The 22,110-nt window shown below is 47.0% G+C and overlaps 1 pseudogene across 1 annotated transcript in view; it reads right to left on the bottom strand.

Moving 5' to 3' along the window:
- LOC146854889 (uncharacterized) overlaps nucleotides 1-4,385 on the bottom strand; it is a 68,365-nt pseudogene extending 63,980 nt beyond the window's left edge. Inside the window, exon 1 of the transcript XR_014981242.1 lies at nucleotides 4,159-4,385. The product of XR_014981242.1 is annotated as an uncharacterized LOC146854889 (transcript). The remainder of the gene's footprint in view (nucleotides 1-4,158) is intronic.
- Between the last annotated feature and the right edge of the window lie 17,725 nt (nucleotides 4,386-22,110).

Raw genomic sequence — 22,110 nt, 5'->3', positions numbered from 1 at the left:
GCACGCCACACACTGCTGCACGCAACACACTGCTGCACGCCGCACACTGCTGCATGCCACACACTGCTGCACACTGCTGCATTACTCACTGCTGCATGCTGCACGACACTCCTGCACGCAGCACACTGCTGCACGCCACACACTGCTGCACGCCACACACTGCTGCACACCACACAGTGCTGCATGCCTCACACTGCTACACGAAACACTGCTGCACGCCACACACTGCTGCACGCCGCACACTGCTGCATGCCACACACTGCTGCACGTCACACACTGCTGCACGCCACACACTGCTGCACGCCACACACTGCTGCACGCCACACACTGCTGCACGCCGCACAATGCTACACGAAACACTGCTGCACGCCACACACTGCTGCACGCCACACACTCCTGCACGCCGCACACTGCTGCACACCACACACTGCTGCACACTGCTGCATTACTCACTGCTGCATGCTGCACGACAATCCTGCACGCAGCACACTGCTGCACGCAGCACACTGCTGCACACCACACACTGCTGCACGCCGCACACTGCTGCACGCCACACAGTGCTGCATGCCTCACACTGCTACACGAAACACTGCTGCACACCACACACTGCTTCACGCCGCACACTGCTGCACGCCACACACTGCTGCACGCCACACACTGCTGCACGCCGCACACTGCTGCACGCCTCACACTGCTGCACACCGCACACTGCTACATGCCACACACTGCTGCACGCCATGCACTGCTACACGAACCACTGCTGCACGCCACACACTGCTGCATGCCACACACTGCTGCACGCCTCACACTTCTGCACGCCTCACACTGCTGTACGCCTCACACTGCTGCACGCCGCACACTGCTGCACGCCGCACACTGCTACACGCCACACACTGCTGCACGCCACACACTGCTGCACGCCACACACTGCTGCATGCCGCTGCACGCCACACACTGCTGCACGCCACACACAGCTGCACGCAGCACACTGCTGCACGCCGCACACTGCTGCACGCCGCACACTGCTGCACGCTGCACACTGCTACACGAAACACTGCTGCACGCCACACACTGCTGCATGCCACACACTGCTGCACGCCACACACTGCTGCATGCCACACACTGCTGCACGCCGCACAATGCTACACGAAACACTGCTGCACGCCACACACTGCTGCACGCAACACACTGCTGCATGCCGCACACTGCTGCATGCCACACACTGCTGCACACTGCTGCATTACTCACTGCTGCATGCTGCACGACACTCCTGCACGCAGCACACTGCTGCACGCCACACACTGCTGCACGCCACACACTGCTGCACACCACACAGTGCTGCATGCCTCACACTGCTACACGAAACACTGCTGCACGCCACACACTGCTGCACGCCGCACACTGCTGCATGCCACACACTGCTGCACGTCACACACTGCTGCACGCCACACACTGCTGCACGCCGCACACTGCTGCACGCCTCACACTGCTGCACGCCACACACTGCTGCATGCCGCTGCACACCACACACTGCTGCATGCAGCACACTGCTGCACGCCACACACTGCTGCACGCCACACACTACTGCATGCCGCACAATGCTGCATGCCGCACAATGCTACACGAAACACTGCTGCACGGCACACACTGCTGCACGGCACACACTGCTGCAAGGCACACACTGCTGCACGCCGCACACTGCTGCACATCACACCCTGCTGCATTACTCACTGCTGCATGCTGCACAACACTGCTGCACGCAGCACACTGCTGCATGCCGCACACTGCTGCACGCCGCTGCACGCCACACAGTGCTGCATTCCTCACACTGCTACACGAAACACTGCTGCACGCCACACACTGCTGCATGCCGCACACTGCTGCACGCCACACACTGCTGCACGCCACACACTGCTGCACGCCGCACACTGCTGCACGCCTCACACTGCTGCACGCCTCACACTGCTGCACGCCACACACTTCTGCACGCCGCACACTGCTGCACGCCGCACACTGCTGCACGCCGCACACTGCTGCACACCGCTGCACGCCGCACACTGCTGCACTCCACACACTGCTTTTATGCGAGTTTATGCTACTGACATTGTAAATGACAATGCCTTTTATTTGTTTTAAAACCAAAACATAAATAAAAGGCATTGTAATTTTACAATGCCAATAGCTCAAACTCTTATAAATGCGAGACCTATTGCATTGCAAATGCTTGTTATCAATTGTGTCTTTATGCGTTGCCTCTATGTTTGTTGGGGAGAGTCTAAATTTAATGTATAGAAGAACGTTTTCACGAATAAGGTGATATAGCCTGTATTTTTTTTAAAAAGAAGATACAATTTGAGTTTTAAGTTTTTGGGGTGATTTTACACAATAAAATTATTTATGACATATGGCTCAAGGTTGAATGACGGTGTTGTGTTTGACAAAGCACTCTGAATGCTGTCTCTGGGTTTTGTAAAAACGTTCCTTTTGTTGGCAACACTGTGGTGGTAGTGGTACTAGAGAAGAACACTGGCAGACCTGAGCAGCATTTCCCCACACTGACCGACAATGACGAGCACACTAAGCAACACACTCGTAGATCCATGAGCAGCAGCATAGTATACTGAGCAGTGCTATGGTACGCAAGGTAGCTGGGTGGTATGCTAAGTACTGCTATGGTATGCAGAGCAGTAGCATGATATACTGAGCAGCAGCTTGGTATACTGAGCAGTGCTATGGTATACCGAGCAGCTGCATGGTATGGTATACTGAGCAGTAGCATGGTATACAGAGTAGCAGCATGGTATACCGAACATTGCTCGGTATACCATAGCACTGCTCAGTACATACACCCAGCTATGGTATTCCGAGCAGTGCTATGGTACACCGAGCAGCGTTATGGTATATTGAACAGTGCTATGGTATACAGAGCAGCAGCATGGTATACCGAACATTGCTCGGTATATCATAGCACTGCTCAGTAAATACACCCAGCTATGGTACACCGAGCATTGCTATGGTATACCGAGCAGTGCTATGGTATACTGCGGAGTGCTACGGTACACCGAGCAGTGCTGTGATAGAGAGAGGAATGCTATGGTATATTGAGCAGTGCTGTGGTACAGAGAGCGGCGATATGGTACACCGAGCAGTGCTATGGTATGTTGAGCAGCAGCATGGTATACAGAGCAGCAGCATGGTATACAGAGCAGCAGAATGGTATACCGAACATTGCTATGTATACCATAGCACTGTTCGGTACATGCACCTAGCTATGGAATTCCGAGCAGGGCTGTGGAACACAGCGCGGTGCTATGGTATACAGAGAAGTTCTATGGTACACCGAGTAGTGCTATGGTATAATGGGCAATGCTATGGTATACCACGGCCCTGCTTGGTATACAATGCTGCTTGGTATACAATAGTGCTGTGCTGTGGTACAGTGCGCAGTGCTGTGGTACACCGAGCAGTTCTATGGTATATCAAGTAAACTCACGCGTCCTCCTTCTCCAGGACGCAGCAAACAGGAACACTTTGTCCATCTCCTGTTGAGGTTAAACGGGCGCCCCTTTCCCCTCCCTCATTCGCTGTGAATCTGTAACACGTCACGTTTGGAAGGAAACTAAAGGACTGCTCCTATCATTTTGGGCGCAGTACACAGACGCCCCCCTTTACGACCCCCTTTACGGGTGTTTTGAGAAATTGTCAGGGAGAAATTACGCAATCATAGTCTTGGTTGGGGATATTTAGTGGGTGTACATGAATCTAAGAGATTTCAGCCAAAACCACGATTAAGAAAACTTGTCATCTGAGAAGTGAGGCGGCTCTCGAATTCAGGGAGTCCCCATCGTTTGCCACTTCGTAAATCTGCCAACATGACCTGGTAGAAATACCGGTTGAACCGTTTAAACAGCCAAATAATTGCTGGCATATGTGCTAGAACATCTATATAGTTGGTTTGGAGAAAATACCAATATGCCAGACCCATACGAACGATATAGCAAACAAAAAACGCACACGTAAAGCGACGGGAACCTGTCCGTACTAGTGAATCACCACACTGCGCATAAAGCTCCCATGAGTGCCGCACAAATCACTTTAAGTAACTCGACAAATAACTACACAGTGATTTAAGAAAGTCAGACAGAGCGGAAGTACTACCTGCCCGCGCGCTGCACTCCAGAACTTCATGTTTGTCGTTTCTCTCCAGGCAACCGGATGGGTCGGGGCAGAGAGGCTCTTAAAGGGACCGGCACGCGGCTCGCTATGGAAAGACTTTTTATCTCGAGGGTCAGGGTTTGAAGTGGGCACCGGCTGTTCTAAAAGGCAGGTGCTGAGACGGGTTCTGATCAGGCTCTCCATTTCTGCCTTGCCTTCCTCCTCAGGGTGAAAAATATCCTAACTCTGCAGCAGTACCACCCTTCACCGCCTGTGATGTCACTTCAAAGGGCGTCGTTATAGTTCTTTCAATGGCTCATCATTTCAGAACTGAGGTATTTTCAATATTATACACTAAGAAGCCATAGTTGTTGCTTATTTCTCTTATGCAAATAAGAACCATTGACAACGCCAATAGTCCTGGCTTGTTGTAGGTGTAATGTTACTAGTATTATATATGTGGATGCAATGAAGCAGCAAACCACCATTTGGGCGGTACACTATGCTAAACACAGATTTTAAACTTACTGTGTTTTTAAGCCACGCCTTCAATTACATCGGCCATGCTCCTTTGAGAGACCCCCCACTTTTTTCATCCCACTTAAAGCCCTGTGGAGGGTGAACCTTAGAACGGCCTTGCAGTGAATGGTGTCACAAGATCTGAGGTTAGAACGGCCATCCAGAATGGATGATCAAAAGATGGACAAAAGATCTGAGCTTGGAACGGGCATCCACTGAACGGTGTCACATTAGATCTGAGCTTAGAACGGCCATCCGGTGAAGTGTGTAACAAAAGATCTGAACTTAGAACGACCATCCAGTGAACGGTATCACATTAGATCTGAGCTTAGCACTGCCATCCGGTGAACTGTGTCACAAAAGATCGGACCTTAAAACAGACATACGGTGAACTGTGTCACAAAAGATCTGAGCTTAGAAAGGCCATCCGGTGGTGAATGGTGTCACAAAAGATATGGGCTTACAACTGCCATCCGGAGAATTATATCACAAAAGATCTGAGCTTAGAACAGCTATCCAGTGAACTGTGTCCCAGAAGATCTGGGCTTAGAACGACCATCCAGTGAACTGTGTCCCAGAAGATCTGGGCTTAGAACGGCCATCCAGTGAACTGTGTCCCAGAAGATCTGGGCTTAGAACGGCCATCCAGTAAATGATGTCACAAAAGATCTGGGCTTTGATCGGCCATCCAGTGAACTGTGTCCCAGAAGATCTGGGCTTAGAACGGCCATCCAGTGAACTGCATCCCAGAAGATCTGGGCTTAGAACGGCCACCCAGTGAATGATGTCACAAAAGATCTGGGCTTAGAATGGCCATCCAGTGAACTGTGTCCCAAAAGATCTGGGCTTTGATCTGCCATCCAGTGAACTGTGTCCCAGAAGATCTGGGCTTAGAACGGCCATCCAGTGAACTGTGTCCCAGAAGATCTGGGCTTAGAACGGCCATCCAGTGGTGAATGGTGTCACAAAAGATCTGTGCTTAGAACGTCCATCCGGAGAATTATATCACAAAAGATCTGAGCTTAGATCAGCCATCCAGTGAACTGTGTCCCAGAAGATCTGGGCTTAGAACGACCATCCAGTGAATGATGTCACAAAAGATCTAAGCTTAGAACGGCCATCCAGTGAATGATGTCACAAAAGATCTAAGCTTAAAACGGCCATCCGGTGAATGATATCACAAAAGATCTGGGCTTAGAACGCCCATCCGGAGAATTATATCACAAAAGATCTGAGCTTAGAACAGCCATCCAGTGAACTGTGTCCCAGAAGATCAAGGCTTAGAACGGCCATCCAGTGAATGATGTCACAAAAGATCTAAGCTTAGAACGGCCATCCTTTGAATGATGTCACAAAAGATCTAAGCTTAGAACAGCCATCCGGTGAATGATATCACAAAAGATCTGGGCTTAGAACGCCCATCCGGAGAATTATATCACAAAAGATCTGAGCTTAGAACAGCCATCCAGTGAACTGTGTCCCAGAAGATTTAGGCTTAGATGGCCATCCAGTGAATGATGTCACAAAAGATCTAAGCTTAGAACGGCCATCCAGTGAATGATGTCACAAAAGATCTAAGCTTAGAACAGCCATCCAGTGAATGATGTCACAAAAGAGCTGAGCTTAAATAGCCATCCGGTGAATATCATAAAAGAGCTGATTTTAGAAAAGCCATCCCGTGGATGATGTCCCAAAAAACACCAGACGTCATCAAACAAAGTAAAATTTCAGAATGCATATTGTTGATGGTTGTTACAGATGCAGGAGTGGGTAAAGAAAATATTTTTTTTGTCACACTGGATCGCCCTTATGGATTATAATATTTTGATCCACCAGGAATCCTTAACTTAAATCTGGTCCCTGAACAGACAGTACAGTCTACATTACAATGTTACAGAAAGGAACTTGCAACTTTCAGACAATTTTGAAAGTTACATTGTGGGCTGACAAAGGATGTGGTAATAACTGCGGCCTTATCATTTAAAACAAACCACATTTAAAATTGAGGGTTGAATTTTTCACCTAAACACAAACGGGTTAGCCAAAAATATAAAGCCAACCCTCAGCAGAAGCACAAAATGAACTGCACCTATTTTTGGAGACCGGGTCATATTTTTCATCATTAGACTTTGACATAGGCCAAAAGAGAGAAATGAAGAAAATGCAGAAACAAAATGGAAGAGAAAGATAGGAAAACAGTGGAAAAGGAAGACAGCAGGAATAAAATAAGCATTGGCAAAGCCAATAGGTCTTGCCTGTGCAAGAGCTCTTGGCTTTGGCACTGTGTTTTAGCCATTATGTACACAAGTGTGGATTCTGTTCAGCATGGCTAAACGTTAGTGGTGTGGAGTGGGGTGGGGTAGAATGGAGCGAGGTAGAGTGGAATGGGGAAGATTGGGGTATCAATCAATCGACTTGTAAGCCGTGACTACTCACCCGTTAGGGTCTCAAGGTGCTGAGGTGGGGCATGGTGGGGGGGGGGGGACCGCTAATCCCTCAAAGGCCCTGTGATTCAGTCGAAGAACCAGGTCTTGAGGTCCTTCCTGAATTGAGGCAGTGACGGTGATCGCCTGAGGTGGAGAGGCAGGGTGTTCCAGGTCTTTACTGTGAGGCAGGAGAAGGTACTCCCTCGGGCCGTGGTCTTGCGGATACGTAGAACGGTGGCCAGGGCAAGTTGGCAGAGTGGACTTCTCTGGTGGGTGAGTGGAATGCAAGGCTGCGGTTGAGTTATGCACGTCCCGTGTCATGTAGGGCTATGTAAGTGTGTGTGAGGTGCTTGAAGGTGATTCTTTTGTTGACTGGGAGCCAGTGGAGGTCTCTGAAGTGGCCGGTGATGTGGCTGCAGAGGGGGATTTTGAGGATGAGTCTGGCAGAGGTGTTCTGTATGTTCGGAAGTTTCTTGAGGAGTTTCTGGGTGATGCTGGCATAGAGTGCGTTGCAGTTGAGTCTGCTGTAGATGAGTGCATGGATGACAGTCTTACTGGACTCAGTGGGGCTCCACGTGGTTTTGTGCCTGGTCCCTGGGAGAATCCAAGATCTGCGGGCCACCAGGAGTCATCCCAGGCAGAGGGGATGGAGCCCAGGATGAGGACTTCAATCATCTCTGAGTTAAGCTTGAGGCAGCTGTCCTTCATCCAGGTGGCGAAAGCTTTCATCCTGCCGTGGAAGTTGTTCTTGGCGACTGAGGGTTCATTGGAGATGGAAAGGATCAGCTGGGTGTCGTCCATGTAGAATATGATGTTGAGTCCGTGGTTCCTGACGATGGCTGTGAGAGGGGCAAAGTAGATGCTGAAGAGAATGGGGCTCAGGTAGGAGCCCAGAGGCATTCCGCAGCTGATCTCTGTGGGTTTAGAGTGGAATGGTGGTAGTCTGACTATTTGTGTTCGGCCAATGAGATTGGAGCGAATCCATTCTAGGGCTTTGTTGTGGATGCTGGCATCCTGGAGTCTTGTACATAGGGTGCGGTGGGAGGTGGTGTGGAAGGCGGCTCAGAGGTCCAGTAGGATATGGGCTGTATTTCGCCTCGGTCGAGGGTGGTCTTGGTGCTGTGGTTGCTTTGGAAGCCAGATTGGGAGAGGTCCAGGATCTGGTTCGCTTCAATGAACTCCTGCCAAGGCCGGCAGATGGTTTCTTCAGCAAGGGGTTGATCTCTGCATGTTTCTTCTGGCTGGGAAGGCAGCAGAGTTGATGGAGCAGTTGGTGGCGCGGCAGAGTTCTGAGGCGATGGAGGTGGTGTCCGAAGGTGATCTCTGTTGAAGATGTGGTGGGGGCTGGTGTCCGAGGGTGCTCCGGAGTGAATGCTCTTCATGATTTTGAGAGTGTCGTCAGTAGTGCAGAGAGTCCAACTGAGCAGGGTCTGCTGGGGTCCGGTGTCTTTGGGTGCAGTGGTTGCGGGTGGGTTAAGAGGGTATTGGGCATTGAATCTGTTGAAGCTGTCATAAATCTCCTTAATTCTGCGGCAAAAGAAAGTGCCAAGGTTGTTGCAGAGGTCTTGGTAGTGTAGGATAGCTGCTGTCTCTGTGCTGGGTTAGGGGAATTCTTTGACCATGGCAAAAAGGTCTTTGCTATTGAGTGCATTGGAGTTGATTCTTTCTTGTAGGGTCACTTTTTGTTGTTCTAATGAGGTGGTGGTGTGCAGTGACAGTGGTTTTGAAGGCTGAGTGGTCTTCCTCTTCTCAACGCCGTCTACAGGTACATCTGGACTCATGAAGGGTGAGAGAGAACAAGCTGGCTTTTTTGGAGTGTTGCTTGCCTTGGGCTTTCTTGAGGGGAGCCAGTGTGTTGGCGCAGTTGGAGATCCATCGGTGGAGGGTGCGTGCTGAGGTATTATCATCTGCGGATGTTGGGGTGGAGTTTTTGCTGAGGGAGGTGGTGAGCTGTTCTTCGGTGACCTTGTTCGAACTTCTGCGAGGGTAGCGGTGGGCGTGGTGGTGTACGGTGAGTTTGGTGAAGGAGAAGTGGACGCAGCAGCGGTCTGTCCAAAAGAGCTCGGAGGTGTGGCTGACGGTGATGTTGTCACTGGCAGGGAAGATGGGGTTGAGTGGGTGGCCTGCTGAGTGGGTTGGGGTGGTGACCCGTTGTTTGAGTCAGACGGGGGAGAGGTTCTCCAGCAGGGACGATGTGTTCTTGTTGTTGGGGTTGTCCAGGTGAAAGTTGAGGTTGCCGAGGAGGATGTAGTCTGTAGAGGCGAGAGTGTGGGGTGCGATGAAGTTGATGATAGAGTCGCTGAATGGAGGATGGGGACCGGGGTCTGTAGTTGACGTACCACAGAAGGCGGTGTTCGGGTTGGTTTGGATCTGGAAGGCGCTCCATGTTGGTTGAGTGGTCGTCCGAGTGGGTGGTGAGACAGAGGGTTATTTTGTGTATGAAGGCCATCCCAGTATGTTGATGCAGTCCTTGTGAATGATCTTGTAGCCATCTGGGATGGCGGCGGCGATGTCCGGAACAGAAGTGGAGGTCATCCAGGTTTTTCGTGAGGAAGGCGATGTCGGGGTCGACGGGGTCCAATAGGTCCCAGATTTCCATGACATATTTGTGGAGCGAGCATGTGTTAAGCAGGATACAACTGAGGCGGTCAGGTCCGGTATTTGTCGGTCGTGCAGTGGGTAGGGCTGGTGTGCGGTGGCAGTCAAAGGTGCAACTGCAGTTTCACCAGGAAGAAGCGCCCTGGGTGTCATTCGATGATGCCTGGTGGCAGGCGGTGTGGCATACGGCGGTGAGGGTGAGGAGGGTGCTGGCATCGTAGCAGTGGATGGTCCAGAAATCAGGGGGCTGGACAGCTGGGATCAGGGAGAAGTGGGAGGTAGGAATCGGTGCTGGAGGGGGTGTGGCCACGCGGGACGAGCAGCGGCGGAGACACGGCGAGGAAAAGGTGCAAAAACGACAAGAGGAAAAAGTGCATATGCGGAAAAATGCAGAAAGTGACCGAAAAATGCAGAAAGTGAAAGAAAGTGACAAAAAAGCAGAAACTATGCAAGGAGGAAAAAAAAGATCAGGAGAAAAGGCAGAAAGCAGAGAGACAGAGGCCTGATGACAGAGCAGTCGATGGTGGGAGTCCTAATCAGCGCGCCCCAGCCATGTGTGTCAGCAGTCACTTACCGGCAGTCTCTGGGTGAATTTTAAGGCCCTGCAGGAGGCAGCAGGAGGGGCCACAACAGAATACAGGGGCCCCAAGATGCCAGCCAAGGCAGGTGTGAATGCACCCACAGCAGGTGGTAGTCACTGGGGCTGGCGCCACACCGGCAGCACCCCCGGAGCCGCCTGAGATCTCGACGGGGGCAGCGGCTGAGTTAGAGTCCCACCATGCAGCCTCTCAGCTAGGCTGCCCCGGCTCCCCACCGACCCAATGGAATAGCTCCTCCGGCCGGTGGAACCTCAACAGGGTGCGGCCAGTCCTTGAACAGGGGTAGAGTGGAGTGGAGTAGATTGCAGTAGAGTGGAGGAGAGGTAGAGTGGGGTAAAATGGAGTGGGGTGGATTGGGGTAGATTCGAGTGGGGTGGGGTGGGGTGGGTTAGATTGGGATAGATTGGAGTGGGGTAGCTTGAATTGGAATATACTGGTCTGGAGTGGGGCGATTGGGGTTGGAATGGGGTAGATTGACATAGAGTGGAGTGGGGGTAGGGTGGGGTAGAATGGAGTGGGGTAGATTGGAGTGGAGTGGGGTAGATTGGGGTGGAGTGGGATAGATTGGGGTGGAGTGGGGTAGATTGGATTGGGGTAGATTGGGGTAGAGTGGGGTAGATTGGGGTGGATTGGGGTAGATTGGAGTGGAGTAGATTGGGCTAGATTTGAGTGGGCTAGATTGGAGTAGAGTAGATAGAAGCAGGGTGGATTGGGCTAGAATGGGGTAGAATGGAGTGGGATATGTTGGGGTATGTTGGAGTGGAGTGGGGTAGATTGGGGAAGATTGGAGTGGACTGGGGTAGATTGTAGGGGAATGAGGTAGACTGGAGTAGAGTCGGGTGGAATGTAGTTAAGTGGGGTAGATTGGAGTGGGGACGATTGGGTGGTTTATAGTCTGGTAGAAGGGAATGGAGTGAGGTAGATTGGGGTATTTTGGAGTGGAGTGGGGTAGATTGGGGGAGTGGGGTAGATTGGAGAGGTGTTGGGTAGATTGGGATGGGATTTGGATAGATTGGCATGGGGTGGAGTGGGGTAGATTGAGTTTGAGATGGGTAGATTGGGGTAGAGTGGGGTAGAATGGAGTTGAGTGGATTGGAGTGGAATTTGGGTAGATTGAATTCGGGTAGATTGGGGTGAAGTGGAATGATTGTGGGGTGAAGTATGGCAAGTTGGAGTGGCGTGGGGTAGATAGGAGTAGAGAGGATTAGACTGGAGTGGAGTGGGGTAGATTAGCGTGGATTGTGCTAGGGAAGATTGGAGTGAAGTGAGGTGGATTGGAGTGGAGTGTGGTAGATTGGAGTGAGATAGATAGGACTGGGGTATTTTGGAGTGGGGTAGATAGGAGTGGAGTAGTTGGATTTGGATAGAGTAGTGTGGGGTAGGTTGAGATGGGGTGAGGTAGATTGGAATCGGATTGATAGGAATGGGGAATATTGGGGTGAGGCAGATTGGGTTAGGTTGGGGTAGATTGAAGTGGATAGATTGTAGTAGAGTATATTGAGGTAGATTGGAGTGGGGTAGAGTGGGCTTGAGTGGAGTTGGGTAGATTCGGGTAGAGTGGGGTAGATTGAGGTGGAGTAGATAGGGATGGGTTGAAGTGGGGTATATTGGGTTGAATATGGTGGGGTAGACTGGAGTGAAGTGGGGTAGGTTGGAGTGGGGTCAATTAAAGTGAGATAGATAGGAGTGGGGAAGATTGGGGTAGATTGGAGTGGAATAGTTTGGAGTGGATTTGGATGGAGTGGTGTGGGGTAGATTGGGATGGGGCAGGGTAGATTGGAATGGTATAGATTGGAATGGGGTATAATGGAGTGGGGTAGATTAGGTTAGGGTGGGGTAGATTGGAGTGGCTAGATTGGAGTTGAGTAGATTGAGGTAGGGTGGGGTGGGATAGATTGGAGTGGGCTGGGGTAGAGTGGGGTGGGGTACATTGCAGTGGAGTTGGGTAGATTGGGGTAGTGTGGGGTAGATTAGAGTGGAGTGGAGTAGATTGGAATGGAGTAGATAGGGGTAAATTGAAGTGGGTTAGATTGGGGTGGGGAAGAATGGGGAGGGGTAGAAGGGAATGGAGTAGATTGGAGTGGGGTGGATTGGAGTTGGATGGGGCAGACTGGAGTGGGATGGATTGAGTAGATTTGGGGAGAGTGGAGCGGAGTGTGATAGAGTGGAGTGGGGTGGATTAGAGTGGAGTGAGGTAGATTGGGTGGATTGGAGTGCGGTAGATTGGAGTAGAGTGGGATAGATTGTGGTAGATTGGAGTGAGGTAGATCATGGTAGATTGGAGTGGACTGGGATAGATTAGGGTGGAGAGGAGTTGTATAGATTGCAGTAGAGTGGGGTAAATTTGGAATGGAGTGGGGTAAATTAAACTGGGGTAGATTGGAGTGGAATAGAGTGAAGTGGGGCAGATTGAAGTGGAGTCAGATAGATGGGAGTGAAGTGGGTTATATTGGAGTGGGGTGGATTGAGGCAGATTGGAGTGGATTGAAGTGGGATAGACTGGGGTAGATCGTAGCAGAGGGGGTGGATTTGAGTGGAATGGGTGGAGGGGGTAGATTTGAGTGGGGTGGGGTTGATTGGGTTAGACTGCGTGTAGTGGGTGAACTGGAGAGGAGTGAAGTAGATTTGAGTGCAGTGAGGTAAATTGGAGAGGAGTGGGGTAGGTTGGGGTGGAGTGGAGTGGGGTAGATTGGAGTGGGGTAGATTGTAGCAGAGTGGGGTAGATAGCATCATAGTGGAGTGGACCAGGGTAGAGTGGAGTGGGGTAGATTGGGTCAGAGTGGGATAGATTGAAGTGGGGTAAATTAGGGTGGAGTGGGTAATTGGGGTAGGATAGATTAGAGTGGAGTGGGGTAGATTGGAGTGGGGTAGAGTAGATTGGAGTGGGGTAGAATGTAGTGGGGTAAGTGGAGTCGTGTGGAGGGCTGTAGAGTGGAGTGGCGTGTTGTGGAGTGAGTGGCGTAGATTAGAGTGGCATGGAGTTGAGTGGCGTGGCATGTCATAGAGTGTCTTAAAGTGGAGGTGCGTAGAGTGGAGTGACATGTCGTGGAGTGGAGTGTTGTAGAATGGAGAGGCGTGGCATAGAGTGAAAGGGCATAGAGTGGAATGGCGTAGTGTGAAGTATGCATGGTGTGGTAGCACACTGCCATTACAAACAACCTTATTTTCAATGAAATATTCATCACATTTGCACTGACATACAGTTTTACTGCACACAAATGATAATGTGTGCAAATATCATCACCTAGTGTATTGATGTGTTTTGATCGTATTTGTTTTCACCACACTTCAGAATGATGAAAAAAGTGCTTCATTTATACTAATTCTGATATATTTTTAAACATCAGCACAGTTTATTTGTTTTCTTTGTTTTGTGCTAGGAAAAAACCCATCCTACAGCATCTCCTTTTACATGGATACTCAGCAGGATTACATCATGAATTCTCTCACCTTGAAGTCAGAGAAAGAAAAGTAAACACCAACAGGCACATGCATCAAAGTTAAAAATTGTGAGTCCTTATTTGCGATTATTAAGGAATCGCAAATAAAGACTCGCAAAACGCGATGCACTAAAAAAATAGTGAGAAAATAAAGATTCGCAAATAATCGCTAATATAATAGCGATTCCGGCAATAGCGAACTCGCTAATAGCGATTTCGCTATTTGCGAAATCGCATTACCGAAGTCGCATTTTGATGCATCTTGATGAAATCAGAACCAGGAAGTGAGCAGCTCCAGCCTCATTTTCAGTGCACAGTCTCAGGGAGAGGAGGGAGCTGGCTCTGGGAGCTGAACAGGAGTGGGAGAGAGACATTACAAACACCTTGAATCTCAACTAAATGGAAGCCTCACAAACAGCAGAGGAGAGCCAAACAGGCAGGAAGCGGAAAATAAAGTTTTCTGAAAAAGAAATTGACACCCTCATTGAGGGAGTAGTCCACAGCCATGATAAGCTGTTTGGAAAATTATCCTTGAAAGTGGCAGAGCAGGAGAAAAGAAAAATCTGGCTCCGGATCCAAAACAGGGTCAATGCCATTGGGGTGACACACCGCACCATCGAAGAACTGAAAAAACGATGGTACGACTTGCGCAGTCGGGCTAAGGTGCGCATTGCTGACCAGCTCAAGGAGGCAAAGAAGACAGGAGGGGGAACACCAACAGACACTGGGAACACTCCCATGGAGGACTTGGTCGAATCTACCATCCAGCCAGAAGCTGTTCTAGGTGTGACCCAGGTTGACACGTCAGGAGCAGCAAACACATCTGAAGGTAAGATGAATGCATGTTACCATTGTCCTAAAATGTAAAGGTGGAACATGACCTCAGTACAGCCCAAGTGCACACATTGAACATCCACTACACAAGGAATTCATAAAGGGAGTTGCATAATGGGAGATGTAGTCAGGTGAAACAGTCACAATGACAAACACACAAATCTGAGATAAAAAAAACTCTAAATAGTGTAATAGATTATTAATTTAATAACAAAAAAATGATTTTAGTGTGACATGACATCACAGACATTAATTCATGCAATTTTGCACTGTTTCACCTCACAGATGCACAACGTGTAGAAGCCGAGGATAGTGATTCCCACGACATGCAGGACACCAGCGCAGGTGAACGCATGGACACACCCATGTTGCAAAAAAATCCATCACGTGCCCCAAACTCACGCAGGGCACCTGTCCCATCACTGGTCACCATGGATTCTGATGATGAGGCTGATGCAACACCAGGTGCCAGCCATGGCCAGGCCACTTCCATCCCAGAAGCAACGTCAGAGTCCGGTGTAGAAGAGGAAGAGCACTGAGAACACAGCAGGAGGAGCAAACAAATGATGTCTGGGGTGGTCTTGAGGGACAGATGCTCCGTATGCAGCGCCTGCAGACAAAAAACACATGTGCAGTGCAATTACAAATTGGCAAGATGGCAAGCAACATTGCAGTACTGTCCGATAGTGTGCAGCAACTGACCAAGGTCATGCAGGAGGGACATGTATCCCACAAAAAACACCATCGCGAACTAATGCAGCACCTCAAAATGTTTGCCAAATCTAACAATAGGCTGGCCACGACAACTGCACTGCTGGCACTTAGGTCTGTGACCATGCAAACAGAAATGTGCCATTGGAGCGGGGATGTGGCTAAAGCACTGGATCAGGTTACCAATGCAGTAGATTTGCTTAATGCTTCCACAATTGCTGCCAACATTTCAACGCTGGAACAGGGTAGTGAGGGTGCCTCAAGCCTAAGTAGTTTGGCAGTGCCAGTCGACACTGCAAGAAGACGCAACACACGCAACAGTACCCCCTCCGCTTCCAATATTAGGGATGACCATGCTGGCTCTGACAGGCATCTGGGTGTTTGTGGAAGAAAGCGCTAGACTGCCATGTAGAATTACATTCCACTATGGTGACGTAACCATTGTTGTGATCTGACCTTTTACTGACTTACAAGTACATTTTCTTTAGCAAACCAATTATGTCCATTACACTGGTCAGATTAAAAGTGTGCTTCAACACTCATGTCATTCTTATTTAATTAAAGATTACTTTGATTGCAATATAAAGTTTCTGTGTCATCATTACTCACCTCAGAAATAATTTTGTGTGATGTCCAATCTCCTCCTGCGCCCTTCTGCTGCGCTTGCCCCTTGTGCTGCACGGTGGTGTGGCACTTGCTGGTTCCCATCCTCCAATTCGCTGTCAGACACCTCGGTTTCCATTCCTCCCTTTGTCGCAATATTGTGCAGCATGGCACATGCTGCTACTATCTTGCAGCATTGTTCAGGGTTGTACTGAAGTGCTCCACCGGTCTTATGGAGACATCTGAATCGGCTCTTCAGCAGCCCAAATGTGCGCTCTATGATGTTCCTTGTTGAAATATGTGCTGCATTGTACCTCTGTTGATTGGCAGATGTGGGATTGAGGTAAGGCGTCATGAGGTAATTACGCAAGGCGCATGCACTGTCACCTACATGTATGGAAGCAAAGGGTCAGTGGCAGTTTGACCTTGACATACGTACAATGACTGTGTGAAACAATTACACATATTTACCAAGCAGATGTCCCTCTCCAAATTCTCCCCTGACAAGCCGGGTGTGTATGCCACTTTGCCTGAATATATAAGAATCATGTGCACTCCCGGGAAATTGCGCAATTATGTCAGTTAATATGTTTTTGGCATTGCAAACAACCTGAATATTGAGGGAATGGTAACATTTCCTATTTCTATATCAATATTCCTGAGCTGCAGGGGGACATATGGCCACGTGGGTGCAATCAACACAACCCAAAACATGTGGGAAGCGAGCTATCTGGTAGAACTCCTGTTTAGTTTTCGCAACGTCAAGCGCGGTGGTAGGGAAATTGATGTGTGACCCGATCACGGCCATCATGGCATCAAGGAATGCTTTGAATATTCTTGAACGTGCGCTTTGTGACACACCTCCCGCTACAGCAATGACCCCCTGAAAACTGCCTGACGCCTGCACATGCGTTGGGATAGCATTGGTCCTACGTGTCTGTCGTTGCAGAATGGCATCCAATTCATTGATTAGATCATGGATCATTGCTGCATTGAGCCTATACTTATCGTATATCTCATCCTCTTGCTGTCCTAGCAAAGTTATGCGGACTCTGAAAATGCGCTCATTTATTCGCCTCCGTCTGTGTGCAGCAGCCTGCAGCCTCATCCTCCTCGCCATCAAGTAAATCCCTGCCATTGTGAAATGTGCTAGCTCATTCTGGGTATGTTTAAATAGGTTTTAGTTGATTTTCAGCTGCATCTGATTTGCACTCATGATTACCACCTGGTTGTGATCCTTCTTATTTTCTCTCGCAAAATTGCGATTTTTGGGTAAATTGCAGTTTGCGATTTTTCATGCATAATATTTGCGATTCTTTATTAGCGATTCGCTATTTGGGAGACGCAAATACCAAATCGCAATATTATTCGCAGAATGTTTAGCGATTCTCTATATTTGCGAAAACCTGTGTTTTCGCAAATATACAGTTGATGCATTGCTACACCGTCTTTTGCGATCGCAAACGGACAATTTTTGCAATTCGCACTGTTTGCGATCGCAAAAAGGTTTGATGCATGTGCCCCCAAGCTCCCTCAAAAGAGAGAGCTTGACATGTGTCCTCTGTCTTTGAATGCACAGAAAATGTGGCAAGATGAGAACAAGATTTAAAGGTCTATTTACAGAAAGCAAGTTTGTGGAAGAATGCAGTAAACAAGATTTGAGCAATGGGAGGGGTGGACTCACATGCACAGCCAAAAGTAAATAAAGGCACCAAATAGAAAGCCAGAAAACGGAAGTAATAAACCACAAAGCCAATGATAAGCAACAGGCGGAATGCATTCCTAGGTCAGCTTTCTGAATGTCTCCAAGATGTCTTTAGCAAACTAAACAGCTGTGCTGTCTGGTAGGCTTCAACCTAAAAACAACCTGCAGGTGTGCGATAAAGAAACAGGAAGAGTAGGGTGGCGGAAGAAAGGGGAAGAATGAAAACAATTAGGCAGTCTTTGTATTCGGCAACCCCTGCCCCAATATATTTTTTACCAATTATGTACTGCTGGGAGTACAGTGGATGAGAGATGGATCACTTGCACATTTTCACCGAAGGCACTCACAATGAACATAGAAAATGTAGCAATGGAAAGAAGAATCATGTATAAACGGTTGATTCAGTTGGTACTATAGCCAAGAAAAATAAACCAAACACAATGAGGCAAAGAGCTTCAGGGTCTTATCGGGGCATGACAATATACAAATGCTGCAATACAGTACAACACAAAGATGTGACGCAAAGATATTGAACAATGCAACAACAACGTGCAGTGCCATTCAAAGTGAAGACATCACATGTCGACAGCTATGGAAGCTTTGAGAGCCACGGACAAGTCACTCTCAGCATGAGGCACATAGACACAGCAGCAGCCACGGGGATATCTCTGTGGTGCCCAAAGACAAAGCATGCAAATCATGAAAAAGCTTGAAATCATCCCCTGCAGACTTACGTCGACATTAGCATACATTCTGTTTTTCAATTCTCAAAGAATTCCAGTATTTCTTCTGGGAAATGGTGACTGGCACATCTTCCAGGACTATTTACATATGTTAGCATTTACCCACATTCAAATATAACAGGTCTACATTTACATAGACATAAATATCACACAGATTGTAGTAGAGAATATCAAATCCCAAACATCGATGGGACAAAATATTGTTACAACAATATAGAAAGGTCATTGGGCCTTATAGATGAACGATAGAGATTGCGATTTCCTAATTGCGATTCTTACCAAATCACAATTAGGGAATCGCAATTCCAAATGCATAAAAATGTATAAGTCTGAAATAGTGATTCCTAGTGTGTCACAAATCGACCCAACTCATGAATATTTATGAGGTAGTTTGCTGTTTGCGACTCATTAGGAATTGCAGCCATCAAAGGGATGGTGGCCTGCTGTGGTCAGTAGACCACCTTGTTTCTGATTGCTTTTTAATACACATTTTTTAATGCAGCCTTTTTTCCTTAAATGGGATGCTTTTCAAAAAATAAAATGAAATGTTTAAGTTTCATTTCTCAAGAGTAGGTCTGTGGGACCACTGCCTGCTCTTCAAAAATGTTGTTCAACATTCACAAAGGGGAAGGGGTCCCCCAGTACCCTTTCCCATTTGCTAATAGTTACCACCTCCTTTGAGGTGTTGGTAAAATATGAATGTTTTGCAACCGTAATCAGGTCGCAAAACATCCGCACATACCATTGGGATTCTGTATTTAAAAGGGACGCCCTAAACACGCCCTTCCAAATACCGAATCGCTAAAACAAATTACGATTCCGTAACAAGTTACCGAATTGCAATTTGTGCTTTATACTTATGAAAAAGCATTTTGTAAAATGTATAGACAGTTACATTTCGATATTTTGTTCTATCGATAATCAGGACTCAATATTCCCAGAAAACATAATTACACAGAAGTGCATTTTCTAACTTTATTGTGTTTCTTCAAGAGAAAATATTTCTTCTTCTGGAAAAGTCTTTTGCAGATCCTGCAATTTTTGGGGGATTTCTATCTCCACTGACTCCCTGGATAGGGACTTACTCCTGCTCTTAGAATAAATCTTTGATAGTATTCAGGCTAGGAATGTTCCTGACAAAAGTTGTTGACTACCCATAAACGTTTGTGGGGTTTCACTTACTTAGGCAGGATTCTGTGCCCTTATGCACACAACACACCATTTACTAGCGAAAATTCACATTTTGCTTTGTCTTTAAAGGCACTGGTGCACCTAATTCCAACTTGCACATACCTTTGTGAATCGATCTCACAGAACATTATAGCTTGGAGCAGTAGCCACATTCTTGCTGAAAAAAATCGAAGAGCACCAGAATAGTATTCAAATGCAGTAAGGGCTAATGTAAAACTGAGAAATCTTCACAATTTGTGGAATAACTTATTTGGGTTATCACACTAGGAGCAGCTTTTTGTGGTAAATATTTAATGAGAGGGATCATTTAACCAAATATGGGGCATATCAACAAGTAGGCGATACAAAATTATCACCGCTTTTGCGGCCGTTTTCGGCCCAAAAGCGGCGATAATTCTATTGCCTAATCAGCAAGGTCACGCTGACGCGTGAAACCTTGCTTTAGTGTCAGGATTCCTAACGCCCAGCTTTGCATCTCTAATGAGATGCAAAGTGGGCGTTCCTGACAAGTCTCCCTGGGGAAAATATCGCGAAGGCAGCTTCGCGATATTAACAAGGGAGGGTAGCGATTTTTAAAATCGCGTTAAGTATGCCTTAACGCGCGTTAAGTATGCCTTAAAATGAAATAAATTAATAAATGCAGGGTTATAATGTTTTCCTTAGGAGCCCTCTGCTGGTGATGACAAATGCCACAGTTGACCACTGCCAAGGCTGCCTAGTCTTAATTCCACCTTGTGCCTCTTTCTCCCCACCATCACCTTTCACTTCTTGTCTCTTTATACACTTTTGCAGGTTCTTTTTCATCACTGTTTTCTCCCTTTGTTACTTTCTTCCAATCTTTCTATCCCTCTTTATTTTCCCCTTTTCTGCCTTTCCATCTATTGGTCTTTGTCAAAGTCTATTGATGAGAAATAAGTCCCTGTCCCCAAGGAAATGCATGCTGGTGCCAGTCACTAGCAGTGGGAAATCATAGTGGGCAAAGGGATTCTAGCGAGGCAAAACATTTTTCCTATAGAGAAGAAACACACCTTTGGAAGTCATTTACACATGCAGCACACGTGTATGAATGCGTAAATACCTATAAATGGCAGTACTCCTGGAGAACGGCAATTGCCATAGCTCCCAAGAACATTTTATGAATTGGAAAGCATACATTCAATCCAAGTGCTGATGTACCTAAGGAGTAAACATACAATGTATTTTGTGCACCAGGCCTTAAATGGTCATTGTTAGGTTCTAGAAGGGGCTAGGTGGGCAGTCTTGGGAATTAAAGCAATTCTAATCTAAATTTTAGGAAGAGAATAGAATGGAGCTGAATGGCTGCTCTTTTATTTCAAGTATCAGAAAAATATATGTTAAATGCTGAATATATTGTCCGGTTACCTAGCCCACGATAGGATATTATACAGATGATGTGTATTGTCCATAGAGGCTTTTGCCACTCTGATTCTTCTCTGTTATATTATGTCCATGTCATTGTCAGGGGCATTTCAAGGGTTACAATGCTAAAGGCAGAACATGTTTGTTGGGCCATGTTTGGCTTAGACTCAAAAAGTATTGAATAGTGTACACATTTCATCCAAGGTAATTGGAGCTAAAGATGCTGTGGCAATGCAGCTCTCCCTCACAGTATTTGAAGGCAGATGTTGTTCAAGACCATGATTTCAGAACCACCACTGAGTAAACACACCACATTCCTTAAGCTATGTGCGTATGTAAGTCAAATAGAAAATAGTTCTATTTACATTGCAAAATCACTATTACAAATTAGAAACGTTTCCAGCTTTTAAATGAATGTACTCACACTGAGGGTTCTGTGTGAGTGAATCTACTCTTGTGGATGGGTAGTAGGCTGGAAGTGGGAGTTTCAGGGTCTGAATGGTCTGGATGTGCGTGCACACACAAACACCATGTCTGTGGATATTCACATTTTCCCACTCCTGGCCACCTTGGACTTGGCCAGAAATGTACTCATGTCAAGGACAGTTGAGAACCCCAAAAGATTTGTGAATGTGAGTTAAGCAGTCAAAAACGAAATATATTGTAGCAAGGGCAGTGTTTAACCTTAATATGGAAGTCATAAGATAGAGAGTATCATTATATCCAGGTAAGTATTATTGGTGGTAAGGATATTGGTTTTCTATTTTATACAATTCTATTGAAGTTTTAAATACCTAAAATGTAAATATTGTTGCACCATAGTATAATTTTTAAGAGTTTTAATGTATAAATTATATTGAAAATGTAAATTGATTCTTAAATGTGTTTATATATTCTTAAATATATTTCTGATGTTATAATTCAAATATATATACTTATATACACAAACATATACACATACATATAAATATACATGTATTATACATTAATAATGTTATGTTTTTTGTGTTCAGTGTTGGGTACTATAGGGGATCAGGGTGGATAGTGTAATAAATATATTTAAATATTTGACATTTTAAAAACATTCGATTTATTTAGTTGTAATAATTGTTTAATATCTTTTTAGTTTTGGACGTGTAGATTCTTTAATTACATTTTTAAAAGTTTATATTTATTTTTAATATAAAAATCTAATTATGTCATTTA

The sequence above is a fragment of the Triturus cristatus genome, chromosome 4_1 (assembly GCF_964204655.1).
Source record: "Triturus cristatus chromosome 4_1, aTriCri1.1, whole genome shotgun sequence".
NCBI lineage: Eukaryota > Metazoa > Chordata > Amphibia > Caudata > Salamandridae > Triturus > Triturus cristatus.
Note: the sequence above shows the minus strand (reverse complement) of the source record. Positions and strands in the feature narration are given on the sequence as shown.